The sequence below is a fragment of the Tupaia chinensis genome, unplaced genomic scaffold (genome assembly GCF_000334495.1).
Source record: "Tupaia chinensis unplaced genomic scaffold, TupChi_1.0 Scaffold000276_2, whole genome shotgun sequence".
NCBI classification, from domain to species: Eukaryota; Metazoa; Chordata; class Mammalia; order Scandentia; family Tupaiidae; genus Tupaia; species Tupaia belangeri.
The window spans coordinates 2,048,987-2,063,991 of NW_006159759.1; the positions used below are offsets into that span (position 1 = coordinate 2,048,987).

At 39.2% G+C, this 15,005-nt stretch overlaps 1 protein-coding gene across 1 annotated transcript in view; it reads right to left on the reverse strand.

The window, feature by feature from the left end:
* ARHGAP42 (Rho GTPase activating protein 42) overlaps positions 1 to 15,005 on the reverse strand; it is a gene marked incomplete at its 5' end in the record, with an annotated part of 308,666 nt that overhangs the window by 189,843 nt on the left and 103,818 nt on the right.

Here is a 15,005-nt window from a genome sequence, read left to right on the forward strand (position 1 = left end):
GAATCATTAAATTCTCTGTACATCTAAGAAGTAACATATTGACACATGTATCTAGGAACTAAATTCAGAGTAACACATTTGGCTTAGATCTTGTTTCTCAAAGAAAAATACTCATTTTAAGTTATGCTTTAGCAATACAGACTGCAAAAATGTCATGCCTGTAGACTATTTCTTTTTCACATAATCTGCTTTAAAATGGCTTCAGAAGGGAGTCTTGCCTATGTACAAGGCCATCGCTGTGGAAGTGCCTGGATAAATTATGACCCAAGCATATAATGAAAGGGTAAACATAACAGATGTGCAAGGATGTATATAAAACCAGAGCCTCAGAGTTGGTTTTATGTTTTTTTTTGTTTTTTGGGGGTTTTTTTTGGCCATAGGACACATGCTCTTGCGAGCGAGAGAGAGAGAGAGAGAGAGAGAGAGAGAGAGAGAAGGAAAATGAGGAATCACCCCCCTCAAGGAAGATGACCACACCGTAATCTCTTTTCCTCCGATCTCCTCCTGGGATCTTGGGCATGTACACACATGCAACAGGTGTAATTTTCAGGCCACCAGATCTGAGACTGGAACTGTGGTTAACCATGTGAGAGTCTAGTGATGTAACCACTCAGCCATCTGCTGGTCCCCAGAGTGATTTTCAAGCCACCAGATCTGGGATTTGAACCTCAGTAGGCCATGTGAGAGTCCAGGGCCTTAACCACTACACTACCTGCTGGCCACAGGTCTCATCACCTTTGCACTTGTTGGTAAACTCTAAGCAATCTGAAAACCATCTTCATCAGAAAACTACAAGACGGACTGGCCTCTTACTTTGGTCTCTGCTTAAATGCCACCTACTCACTGAGGCCCTCTCTGACTACCCTGCATTAAAACATACTTATCCCTTTCTCCTCCTCTACTCCGACTTCTTCTTTTCCAGAGTACATATCATCATCCATTCAGGTATTCTGCCTTCTTTATTTGTTATATCTGTCTCTGCCAACTAGAAGGCAGAGCCTCTGTTTGCCCAAAATTGTATCCTGAGCTCCAAAGGAAATACCTGTCCCAGAGAAAGGTATTAATAAATATTTTTAAATAAATTATTGTTGAGCCTTTCCAACTTTTTAAATGTATAAAATTCCTTAAATCTAGTTTTGTTTTATAAAGAAAAATACAACTATGCTACATCCACAGGTCTACTACGGGCTTAGCTATAAAATTCCCCAAATCCTACAGTTGACATCTTGTATCTTTCAGGATAAGATAAAAGTAAAACCTGGCTTAACCTACTCTTTATGTGTCCACTGTATGGAAGCTTGTTTATTTATAAGGAACTGAGGAGAGGTCCAGCCACAGGGCTGTGTGCTGCTAAGATGCTGTGCTCTGCAGGCTGGGACCACATGGGAGGTCTGGGTTCAGTTTTCAGTCTAACCAACAGGCTAGCACAGTGGTCTGCACCTGTAATCCCAGCAACCAGAGGGATAGGGCAGGTGGATGGCAAGCTCAAGGCTGGACTAGGCGACATAGCAAGACCCCGTCTGACCAAATGAGGCATGATGGGACACGCCTGAATCTTTGCTACTCAAAACGTTCAAAACAGCAAGACTCTGTCTTAAAGGAAAAAGAAACCAAAGAGAAGTTAGCTATCTTCTGGGAGTGGCTTTGCTAAATTATAAGTTCCATAAATAAGAGATGAATTTGGAAGAAATAATTGACATTATCCAACAGAGTATACAGTCACAGAAGACCATCAAAATTAAAGACATTTAAAGTGGAAGTAGTCGGGGCCAGCAGATAACATTGTGGTAAAGGCGCTGGACTCCCACAAGGCCCACCGAGATTCAAGTCTCAGACCTGGCAGCTTGAAAATCATGTGCACGCATGTGGCCAAAATCCCAAGAGACGAATGGAGGAGAAGAGGTTGCAGCCTGGCCACTCCCTTCCAGGGAAGAGTTTCTCACTTTCTCTCTATCTGTTTCTCCCTCTTCCAGCAAACACACATGCCCTATGGCAAACAAACAAAAACAAACATTAAAAAAGTAATAAAATTAACACTAAGAAGCAGTATCTAAAATTCTAGTCATCCACATATCACTTCAATGATTGGGCAATATCTAAGACTACATATCTCCTTATAAACTGATGTACTGTTAAAAAAAGAAGTTTCCTGCAAACCATTAATTTCAATCAAAATTGTTCTTTTCCAATAGACATTGAAATAAACATGGAACTACTAAAATTGAAAATGTTCATTCATGTAATACTTAGTATCTAACACAATGCTGGTGGTCTCCATCTCACACTCTGAAAAGACTGAACAGTCCTCATTTATAAAAGAGAAATCAAAGACCAAAAAAAGCTTAATAATTTATAGGGTGTCACCAATTAACTGAAATCTAGACTTTTTCAATTTTGTGTGCTGGTTTCCTGTGGACTCTGGAAAATATGTTTTATTTTGCTTGTATCACTTAAATAGTATTCTGTTATATGTGGTGAATATAAAGTATACTGGGGGTAAAATGTAAAGTGAATAGAATTAAAAATCTCAGATTCATGAAGTTGTTTTTGACATGAGAAACCTTGACAGAAATACAATAACTATTACCTACTTTTCTACCATCGAGATGGGGAGCTGTGGATGCACGAACAGTGAGTATGTTAGTTTTTCAAACAGCAGTGGTTTATTTTTGTTTTTGTCTTTGGAGAGGTTTTTGCTATAGAGCACATGTGCTTGCCAGAAAGATGAAGTGAGAAATCACTTCCCAGGAGGGATGGCCACGCTGCAATCCCTTCTCCTCTATTCTCCTCTAGGGATCTTGGTCACGCACGCACACGCGCCCAGCAATGAGTTTAAGCCAGTAGGTCTGGGACTTGAACCACAGTCAACTACATGGGAGTCCAGCAACATAGCCATTATGCCAACTGCTGGTCCCTAAAGAGTAGTAGTTTTGTTGCTGAAAATATTGGAAAGAGTTAAAGGTTTGGCTTAAAGTCTGAAATATGGTAAGGGTAAGATGATCATATTTTCCAAATGATAAAAAGAAATACACTGTCTTTCTGACCAGCTTGGGGTTTATACTATGCTAATAAAAAGTTAAACAGGGCCCCAGCAGTTGGCACAGCAGGAAATTGCAAAGTTCTGCAAGGCTGACACACAGGAGAAGGTTCTGGGTTTGTTTCTGGAGCACACCAAGCAGGTGTGTGCCCATGATCTGGGGCTGGCTGTGGCAGCATCAGGTCATCACGTCAAGACCCTATTAAGAGTGCCCTGTCTCTCCATCTTTTTTGCTTCATGGAAGAAAAAAGTAAATAACCAAGCAATCAAAAAGTGAAGCAAACTACTATGATATTATAGAAAATTAACTAGTGTAGTCAGAAAAAGAAAAGGAGGTCTGGTTAAAATCAATCTTTTCAAACGACTTACTGCATTGGTTTTCAATGTATCCAGTTCCCTTGAGTGTGTCCTTAAGGTTTTGGTTTTTTGTTTTGTTTTGTTTTGTTTTTTTAAGTTCACACGTGAAATTCCTGCACATCCTTTGTGAGTTACTCTTGATTATCTTATTCTTTGTCACTTTGCTTGAGGTGGAGTATAGAAATATAATCAATTTAGGAACCAGCAGATGGCATGATGTTTATGCCGCTGGACTCCCACACAGTCAACAGCAGTTTAAGTCCTGGACATGGTAGCTTAAACTCACGCCAGATGCGTGTGCGTACATACCCAAAATCCAGAGAGGAGAATGGCTAAGAAGGGATTGCAGTGTGGCCATGGGGGGTGGGGGGAATTTCTCGCTTTCTGCCTCTCTGGTGAGTGCATGCACCCTATAGCAAAAATCTCTTACAAAGGAAAGAAATACAGTCAATTTTTTAGCTAAACTCTTATTTCTAATAACTTGTAGATTTTCTAAGGAAAATCACATCAAAAAATGAGTTTGTTGGGTGAGAAATCACTTCCCAGGAGGGATGGCCACGCTGCAATCCCTTCTCCTCTATTCTCCTCTAGGGATCTTGGTCACGCACGCACACGCGCCCAGCAATGAGTTTAAGCCAGTAGGTCTGGGACTTGAACCACAGTCAACTACATGGGAGTCCAGCAACATAGCCATTATGCCAACTGCTGGTCCCTAAAGAGTAGTAGTTTTGTTGCTGAAAATATTGGAAAGAGTTAAAGGTTTGGCTTAAAGTCTGAAATATGGTAAGGGTAAGATGATCATATTTTCCAAATGATAAAAAGAAATACACTGTCTTTCTGACCAGCTTGGGGTTTATACTATGCTAATAAAAAGTTAAACAGGGCCCCAGCAGTTGGCACAGCAGGAAATTGCAAAGTTCTGCAAGGCTGACACACAGGAGAAGGTTCTGGGTTTGTTTCTGGAGCACACCAAGCAGGTGTGTGCCCATGATCTGGGGCTGGCTGTGGCAGCATCAGGTCATCACGTCAAGACCCTATTAAGAGTGCCCTGTCTCTCCATCTTTTTTGCTTCATGGAAGAAAAAAGTAAATAACCAAGCAATCAAAAAGTGAAGCAAACTACTATGATATTATAGAAAATTAACTAGTGTAGTCAGAAAAAGAAAAGGAGGTCTGGTTAAAATCAATCTTTTCAAACGACTTACTGCATTGGTTTTCAATGTATCCAGTTCCCTTGAGTGTGTCCTTAAGGTTTTGGTTTTTTGTTTTGTTTTGTTTTGTTTTTTTAAGTTCACACGTGAAATTCCTGCACATCCTTTGTGAGTTACTCTTGATTATCTTATTCTTTGTCACTTTGCTTGAGGTGGAGTATAGAAATATAATCAATTTAGGAACCAGCAGATGGCATGATGTTTATGCCGCTGGACTCCCACACAGTCAACAGCAGTTTAAGTCCTGGACATGGTAGCTTAAACTCACGCCAGATGCGTGTGCGTACATACCCAAAATCCAGAGAGGAGAATGGCTAAGAAGGGATTGCAGTGTGGCCATGGGGGGTGGGGGGAATTTCTCGCTTTCTGCCTCTCTGGTGAGTGCATGCACCCTATAGCAAAAATCTCTTACAAAGGAAAGAAATACAGTCAATTTTTTAGCTAAACTCTTATTTCTAATAACTTGTAGATTTTCTAAGGAAAATCACATCAAAAAATGAGTTTGTTGGGCGTGGTGGCGCCTGCCCTATGGCAAAAAATGAGTTTGTTTCCTTCTTAGTTTTAGCTATTTTATGTCTTTGGTTTTTATCTTACTGCATAGAATTGGGGCCCTCTAGTATCAAATTTAAGCAGCAGTACTATACACCTTTATCTGATTCCCAATTTCTAAAGTGAATGCTTCTAATGTTTTCTCTGTCATGTAAAGTTTCACACACAACTATCATAGAATTCTGTAAAAATGACAATGTTAACTGGAAATTTCTTAAGGTCATTATCATGTTGTAAAAGCTAGGAGTTGGGGTAACTGCCCAGTTAACAATCATTCCTTTCTTTCTGACAACAGCCCTGACATTCAAAGAAAGTCTACACAATGTAATCTGTCCTACTGCCTTCAGATAATTGGTCAAGAGTCTTTAAGTGACCTTGGTTAGGCCAATTAGAGCCTTCTGTGTGTGTGTGGTTTTATTTCTTGTTTTACAAAAGAAGTGTATTATGAGAAACTACACAAGCCCTCCTCTAGAAGCAATTTCTGTGAGGCATAGTGGCAATATGACTCACCACGTGAAAGGTGCCAACTGAGTAAAAGAACTGATAAGCAACCGAGAGGCAGAGACAAAAAGTCTCTTAGAGGCCTCAGAGTTCATGATTTCAGCTGTTTCTGAGTCCCACAGGCGATATGGCCCTTTCGACAGATAAATGAGATGCCCCATATCGTTCCGACCAATTTCCTGTTTGCCTTGAGTGTTCTGAGTGACGTACAAATAAACATAGCATGAAATAACTAGCACAAGGCATCTTGATAAGAGTCCACTAAAAGCCAGACTTCTCTCTTCAAATTCTGAATTCTGATTCTAGAACAAAGGGAAACTTCATGAATCATTTGTTATTTTTAATTAAAATGATAAGTAAAGGTATTAAGCTTTTTACTGTAATTTTATAAAATATTGCCGTGGGGAGAAATTGGGGAAAAGAATACATAGGATATCTAGTTATTATTCCTTATAATTAGGTGCGAATTTATAATTATCTCCAAATTAAAAAGTTTAATTTATAAAAAGCTTTTATTCTCTTTTCTCTTGAAGGCTATCAAATTAAATTTGCAATTTCTTCTGCAGTATATGAACATTATGACTCTATGGGGTCTAATCAGAAACAAAGACAAAAGGCATTTCACTCACTGACTAACTCCTCTACTCTTTATTTCTAAATATCAGTTGGTCTGTCTGCTGATATTTCCCAACCATGCATAATTTTGTTATATTATTTAAAATTTCCATTTGGATTATCTTTTATAGGTATTCTTCTTGCCTACCTCATATCTACCTAGGTTTATTTTTTCTGCTCCTAAAATGAGATGTCCCATACATGTGTTAAAAAGCTTTAAGGTGACGCACAATGACTTTATATACATTTGCCTTTTATAATATCAAAGTATGTTTGTGCTTCCTAAGTATCAAAGAAGAACTTCGAAACATGGTTTATAAAGGTAGAGAAGACTAGGATATTTCTGACAGCACGAGGAAAAGGATGGCTAGCGTTTCACAGTAACATGTATTTATAAAAGTGCAAGATAAACACATTAAGATTTCAATAAAACGTGTGACTATAAGACTCCAAAGTAAAGCCTACAGCACTAGGAGATAGAAGATGAAAGAAGTAGGGTTGGGAGGAGAGCTATAGGAAGCTCAGGTGATAGGTGTAGCTGCATACGGCAGTGCCTGTGAATATGCACAGCCAAAGGCAATAAAAACCTTAACACAGGAGCTAGCTGATGGCATAGTGTTTAAGGTGCTGGGTTTCCACATTGCCAGCTTCGTGGTTCAAGTCCCAGACCTGGTGGCCTGAAAATCACACCAGGCATGTGTACATGCGTGCCCAAAAGCTCGAAAAGAGAATGGAGAAGGAATTGTGGCATGGCCATCCATCCTGTGGGGCTGATTTCACACTTTCCCTCTGTTACACTGTTTCTCTCTGTGCTGAGGGCACATACATCATAGCTAAAACATCCAACACACACACACACACACACAAACCCCTTAACACCTGAAGGCTCATACCAAAGAGAAAAAACAAGGGGAGGAAAAAAACTGGTTATATCTTGTTATGAGGAGAAGAATGTGAAAGTACTTTATTCAGAATATCTTTTTTTTTTTTCTTGGAAAGGTTTTTGCTATGGGGTGCATGCGCTCACCAGAAAGACAGAGACAGAGAGACACAAAGCTAGAAATCACCCCCCAGGGAGCATAGCCACACCGCAATCCCCTCTTCTCCATTCTCCTCTCAGGATCTTGGGTATGTCTGCACATGCGCCTGGTGTGAGTTTAAGCCAGTGGGTCTGGGACTCGAACCACAGTCGACTACGTGGGGGAGTCCAGCGACATAGCCATTACAGCATCTGCTGGTCCCCAAAGTATCCTATTTTATTTTTTGGAGAGGTTGTCTCCTATAGGGCGCATGTGCTCACCAGAAAGACAGAGACAGAGAGACAGAAAGTGAGAAATCACCCCCGGGGGGATGGCCATACCGCAATCACATGCACACGCACCTGGTGTGAGTTTAAGCCACCCAGTCCAGAACTCAAACCATGGTCGACTACATGGGAATCCAGCGACATAGCCATTAAGCTAACTGCTGGTCCCCAGAGTATCCTATTTTTGATTTCTTTCTTAATAGAAATCATTCTTTCTCTTCATGGAGAGGTATCCTTTAAATCTTTCCTTATACTAAATGCCAACTGTGTAAAAATAAATAATTAAAGGGTCCTGGGAAAAAGCAAAGTGTAAAGGCCTTTTTCTGCATATCCATTTACAAATCTTTAAATTTAGCAATTTGATGTAGAACCATGAACTGCCAGCTGTGAGCATGATATCAATCATAAGGGGGAAAAAAAAAGCATACTAAATACATTCTAAAATTAGTACCAACTCAATTCCTTCTGTCTACTGCCAGCTACAACAAACAGAACTGCTAATAGCATACAACCTGAATTTTACTAAGGAAAATACAACCTTCTTTCCAAGTCTTTATTTTTTTTCTTCAAGAGCTAATAGAAAGTGCCACAATGGAGTCTCAATTTTATCTCTTCCATTCAATTTATTTTAAAGATTTATTTATTCCATGAGTGAGAGAGACAAAGAAGGGAGAGAGATAGCATACTCTACAAAGTCTTTATTATTATTTTTCAATTTTGATCAGCGAAAGAGAAAAAGAGAGCAAGCCACCAGATCTGGGACTCAAACCACAGTTGGCCAGGTGGGAGTCCAGCACCTTTAATGACCATGGCACCTGCTAGCCCCTCCATTCACTTGTTACACACTCTGGAGAAGGAGGCTTAACAAGCAGTGAAATGTCTGAAAGGCAGCCTGCCAGGTTGGGCTTCACTGTCTAAATATTGTACTATTTCTATTCTGAGATATTTTTAGTATCTTGACAGACATTTTAGTTGTCATTAAGAGTTCTAAGTCTCTTTCATTAATAAGAGCAAAAGACATACTTCACAAATATCAACACTTTGAAATATTTTTTGAAATCCTAGCAGATCTCCTATTTTGGTCCTTAACACTAAATCAATGAATTTTTCTCAAGGGAAGTTTATTCTCTCTTAGCTTTAAATCATAATGAATTATTCATACAATCTGAGAAGTGGTTGCAATAGCTCTTAACAACCATCTCTTCCTATCAAGGATCTTGCCTAAATATTGACCAACCAAGACAGTTTTCGGAACATGTAATATATTCAAGGAAGAAAGAAAAATAAAATAGATCAGGTCTCTAACATCAAAGTGTTTAAAATCTAAATAAAAAAGGAAAGACAGAAAGAACAGTGAGCTAGAAGCTCAAAGACCTGATACTGAATTCTACATCTTCAGCCTTGTCATTTACACATAATCTGCATCACATTTAGTAACTCATTTAGAGGCTGAGCTAAGTTTCAGATTGTTTAGAGGATCAAATAAAAATGTATTGGGGCATCAAAAAAGTCGTGACATATTGCTGTTTTTCCGTGCAAAAATGAGTCATGACTTTTCAACAACCCAATATATACAGAAGCATTCTGCTCACATACAAAGAATGAATACTATGATTAGCAATATAGGCACCACTGCTGCAGTTGTGATGAACTGTGTGTGACCCACCACCTTTCAGTCCAATCTCAGTATTTCAACAGGTAGGACCCGAGGGTAGTGTGGTGGTTAAAAGCTCTGGATTCCCACATGACCCACTGTGATTAGAGTCCAGACCTGGCAGCTTGCTTTCTTGCTTTCCCTTTCTGTCTGTCTGTCTGTCTGGTTGGTTGGTTGGTTGGTTGCATGCATCCATGCATGAATCAATAAATGAATGAATAAATATAAATAAATTAAAATTTTAAAAATAATTAGTTTTGAAGAAAATATTTCAACAGGTAATGGGAAATCAGGAGGTGGGAAGCCTCCACAATACAATAAGTGTAATAACCATATCTTTATACCTGATGAACATAAAGAGACTGGCGGAATAATATAGTGATTAAGGGAGCTAGATCCCACATGGACAACTGTGAGTTCGAGTTCCAGCTCTGGAAACTTGAACATGCCAGGGATATACGCACATGTACATAAATCCCGACAATATGGAGAAATGAGAAGAAAAAAAAAAAAGGATTGTGACATGACCATTTCCCTAAGGTGGTGTTTTTCCTCCCTGTCTCTGTTGTGCATGTGTGCCCTCTGGCAATAAAAAGAATTAAAACTTCAAAATAAAGAACACTGAGATCATTTATCCTCTTTGTGATTATTATTTTAGATGAAGTTAGTATATAAAAATGTTGGTACAAAAATGCCAGCAAACCTAAAGTTTGTTTCTAATATAAGTTAACCTACAATATACGAGAAAATATAATTCATATTTAGTCATGTGGAATGTTGGCATATTATGTCACTTTATCTAAGACAATACAAGATACTGGATTATTTCACCAATAACTGGACTTAAACATGTACCAGTACTGATGCCAGAAATGCACAGACTAATCAGTTTTACCAATTGAAGGCATATGTGAAAATTTTGTAGTAGAAAAATAAAGAAAAATAGTTCCAGCAAGTGAAATGGGGAAATGTAATTTTCTCAACATTTATTCTATCACATGAATTCTTGGTTAAAGGAGGGGAGAATTAAATACTTTTATCAGGTTTTTTGAACATTTTTAGCTCTTGCATGCCCAAAATCTGGTGTGAGAACTGTCAATGGATTGATAGTGAAGTTTTGTCAAAATGTATTCCTGTTTGAATATGATGAAGTACCTTAAATTTAATCTGAAATAATTTCAAAACTTGTAATTTTGAGGCCTATGTTCTTTCTTAGTATTTTAAAACTAATTTTAAAAATTTATTTATTTCTCCCACGAGCAAGAGATAGAAAGGGAAAGATCCATGTGTGTGCGTGTGTGTGCACACACACACACACACACACACATACACACAGCACCTCCAACAGTCGTGACACTGCAATCCATCCTCAGCCAGCATCAAATCATCTGCAAGCATGTGAATGGAGTACTAGAGTCTTCGGACTTGAGCCAGGAACCTTCCCATGTGAGAATGCCTTGCGGAGTGTTTTACTGTTGCAGCACCACCTGGCTGCTTTGCTAATTTTTATAAGATACTGAAGTAATACATCTAAAACACTTACCAGTGCATCTTGTATATTATATTAATAATTACATGATAGCTATGCAATTCTTAATTAAAACAGAGTCTCAGTTTATAATACTAGGAATTATGTGAAGGCTCTAGAGCCCAAAAGTCTGGATTCAAACACATGTGGTACCTTTTATTAGTTACATGCTTTTGTGTTTCCTCCCCTTTTAAATGGGTCTATTGATAGTGTATACAATATTCCCTACATAGTGGTAGTGTCATTCTCTACAGCTTTAGTTATGCAAGCCGATGGGGGCCCAAAAATATTAACTGGAAAATTCCAGAAATAAACAATTCCTACATTTAAATTGCATGCTGTCTGGATAGCGTGATGCAATCTTTCACCGCCCTGCACTGCTCTGTCTGAGACTTGAATCATGAATCATCCTTTGTCCAGTATATCCATGCTATAAATGCCACCTGTTAGTCACTTAGTAGTCATCTGGGTACTCTATTTTTAAAATGTAGTTTTGGTACTATCTGCAGTTTCAGGCATCTACTGGAGGTCTTAGAATGTATCCCCAAGGATAAGGAAGGACTACTGTCCCTGAGGCTTGCAGTGTGGGTAAAATGAGTACAACATACAAAACAGAGCAGTGGCCAGCACCTGGGAAACACTCAGTGTCAGTACTGCTCAGCAAACATCTAATGCAAGCACAGAACAACGGACACATTTTAGGTGCTCTATGGACATGCGGGCCTAATATCTAATGTACTGGTCAATATAGATAGTCTTTAATGCTAGAGACATCAGTAAAGTTCAAAATTGAAATCAATGACTAATCATGTCCATTTTGATATACTTTTTAAGTTCCCCCCCCCCATAGGACACATGCACTCACCAAACATAGACACAGAGAGGGAAAGTGAGAAATCACTCCTCAGTAGGAATGGCCATACCACAAAACCTTCTCTTACATTCTCCTCTCAGGAATTCCCCATTCTCTTCTGGCACATGTGCCCAGCATGATTTTTCTATCCCGGAACCAGGACTCAAACTGTTGTCAGCCATGTGGGAATCCAGCGCCTTAACCACTACACCACCTGTGGGCTCTGACACTCTGTCTTTAACCAACATCTATTCTAATTAAGATGTATCAGACTTCTTATGCAATTTTTAAATGGAAAAAAAAAAGAAAGGAAAATTAAATAGAGACCTTAACATCACATAAAGGAAGTATTATTGTAATTTTAAGGTGTTAAATGATCTCTTCAAGTTCCCCCACCATTTTTCATTTCAAAATAATACCCAGACAACTAGCCCATTTCAGATAAGTACAAGGATAAAAAGATTGATCCAGGCACTGAATAAAAAAAATGTAAATCCGAGGAAACGTAAAGCAAAATTTCTAATTTACAGTGGTCAAAGATGAATGCAACATGTTGTTGGCAATGACGGTACCAAAAGAAATATCTCATATTCATCAAAATGAAAAGTAACAGAAGTTTACCTGTATACATTCTCCAATATAAACATTAGAATTCCAAAGTTTCCTCCACTGATGACAAAGATAAATTCAAGACAATATTTATATATGTTGCTGCACACCCACACATAGGTTTATCAAGGTCAGGGACACAGTAGTGACAAAGCCAGGGCCCCATGGGGCAGAAGCTGGGTGAGGGATAAAGCAGTAGCTTAAGGCAGATCAGAGGATTTGAACTCTATCCTAAGAAGTGCTACAGCCATGGGAGTCTTCAGTCTACATACTTCAATGTTCACAGTTGAATATCTCTACTCTTTGAGGATATTCCAAGGACTTGGAATACACTGTCCAAACAGCTTTCTTTTGGTTTTCCTCCTATGCCAATATACTTTGTTGATTTTCCCAAATCTGACCAAAGTCTGGACTCAATGCACCTCTGGGCTCTATCCTCCCATGTCTTCCCACCTTCACTCTCTGACTGGTGAGGTCATCCATCCCCCATAGCTTTAAATACCCTCTGCACTGCGATGACTTCCAAATTTACACATCCTGCCATGACAGCACCCCTGAACTCCAGACTCATATATCTCGCTGCTCCCTAGGCAGGGCTACTTAGACATCCAGTCAGCATCTAAATGGATCCAAAAATTAACCCTATTTCTTCTCAAATCTCTTTCATCTCAATAAATGGCAACATCACCTATTTGCATTATTTCCTGCTTAGCATTTATTACCACCAGATACTGTGTTCATGTCTGCTTCTCCCCAACAGAACGCAAGCTGCAGGACAGCAGGTATTTCTGTCACAATATGTAAGGACTAGAGGGGGTTCATTTAGGCTGTATGGAAAGCAGGACTGCAGGGGAGACGTCTGGGATGAAGCCTGAATAACAAGATGGAGCCGGTCCTGAGACGATATGGATCGGGGATTCATGGCAGAGGAAATGACAAATACAAAAGTTTGCAAGAAGATTGGATAGACAAGAGGAAAAACAGCAAAAGGCCCAATGGCTGGAGAACAGCAAGAGGGAAAGCACTGAGAAGGGAGGAAGGGGGGTGGGTTATGGTTCCAAGGGTTCAGGGAGAGGGAATATCACATTCCAAAGGCCTGAAGGCAAAAGAGTCAAATCCACTAGTTCAACACAAATAACAAAAAGGAGGTTCCCAATATCTCTTCCAGAAGCATTTCACGCTTCCCTAGAGAATTCTCTTGTTATGTTACTGTTGGTTCAACTTAATTCTGAACAGCCTGGGATAAAATGGTAGCATTTACAGCCAAGTCAGCTGAGATCAGAAGGAAAATAAAAGGGTTCCTGTGGTGGTATGGAAATTGTAGAGACATTACCACAAAGATTATATGACTTGGAAACCTCTCCTTGTCTCGGGGGTAGTCTGAGTCTTTCTACGCACACCTGTTTTTTGACATCTTTTCATCAAAATCATTTAAGTGTGGGACTTTAGAGGGAGAAATTCTAACATTTCCAATCAATATAAATTTCTTAAAGCCTACACCAATAATTAATACCAGATCCTGAGTTTTTAAGTAAAGAGCATTAAGGCCGACACAAATGGCTATTAAATTATTTCTTCTATTTGTGCCATTGTAAGGCTGTTCTCAGCCCAGCAACATAAAAGCAGTTGTCACTATCTGAGATGATGCTACATCATGGAAATGATTTCACTAATGACATGTGTAAGATACCGTAAAAATTTTCTGAAGTGCATTTAATATTACTTCTGAGTCACTTTTTATTTTTCTATTATTATTTATTATTATTTTAGCATTTAGCCATGGGTATGTGTATTCACTGGAGAGAGATGGAGGGTGGAGGCAGAGGTAGTAAGAAATCACTCCCCAGGGGAGATGGTCACCCCACAATCCCTTCTACTTCCTCCTCGTGGAATTTGGGGCACATAGGCACACATGCCCAGTGTCATTTTCAAGCCACCAGGTCTGGGACACAAATCATAGTTGGCCATGTGGGAATCCAGCACCTTAACTATCATGCCACGTGCTGTCCCTCCACCCCTAGTCACTTTACATTAAAACTGCCCAAGGAACCAACAAATGGCATAATGGTATGTCACTGGACTCCCACATAATCTACTGTGGTTTGAGACCTGGACACAGTGGCTTAAAAAGTCATGCTAGGCGAGCATGTGTGCATGACCCAAATCCAAAGAGGACCATGGAGGAGAAGGGATTGCCGAGTGGCCATCACCTCAGGGGGGTGATTTCATGCTTTCTATCTAATCTCTGTCTCTCTAGCAAGCGCACAAGCCCTACAGCAAAAATCTCTCTTAGAAAACAAACAAACAAACAAACAAAAAAACACTGTCCATTTTTGGCCAGCCCGTGGTGTGGTGGTTAGGCAGCTAAGATAAGGGTATATACCACTACAGTTCCTATATCACAGATGAAAACACTAGCTCATAGACATGTTTCCATTAGAGAAATTTTGAACAGATAAATGTATTGCCAATAACGTAGTTCTGATACTTTTGCATAAATTAATTTGTCAATATAAAATGCCCTCCCCAGGTTTCCCAGTCTTCAGGACCCAATTCAAATGTCACCTTTTCAAGAAAGTCTGTTGTTAATAACATGACATAGCTAGTTGTTACCTCCATGAGTTGTTTCATGCTTGAAACAAGTCTTTATTTTAAAAGTAGGTTTTGTAAAGATCTTCTAAATGCTTGCAAAATTAAAATAGATTTATTAATGGAAATGTTTGATATTTTTGATTCTGAGAACAATTACATAATTACACAGCAAGCAAAATACAGGCAACTTACAC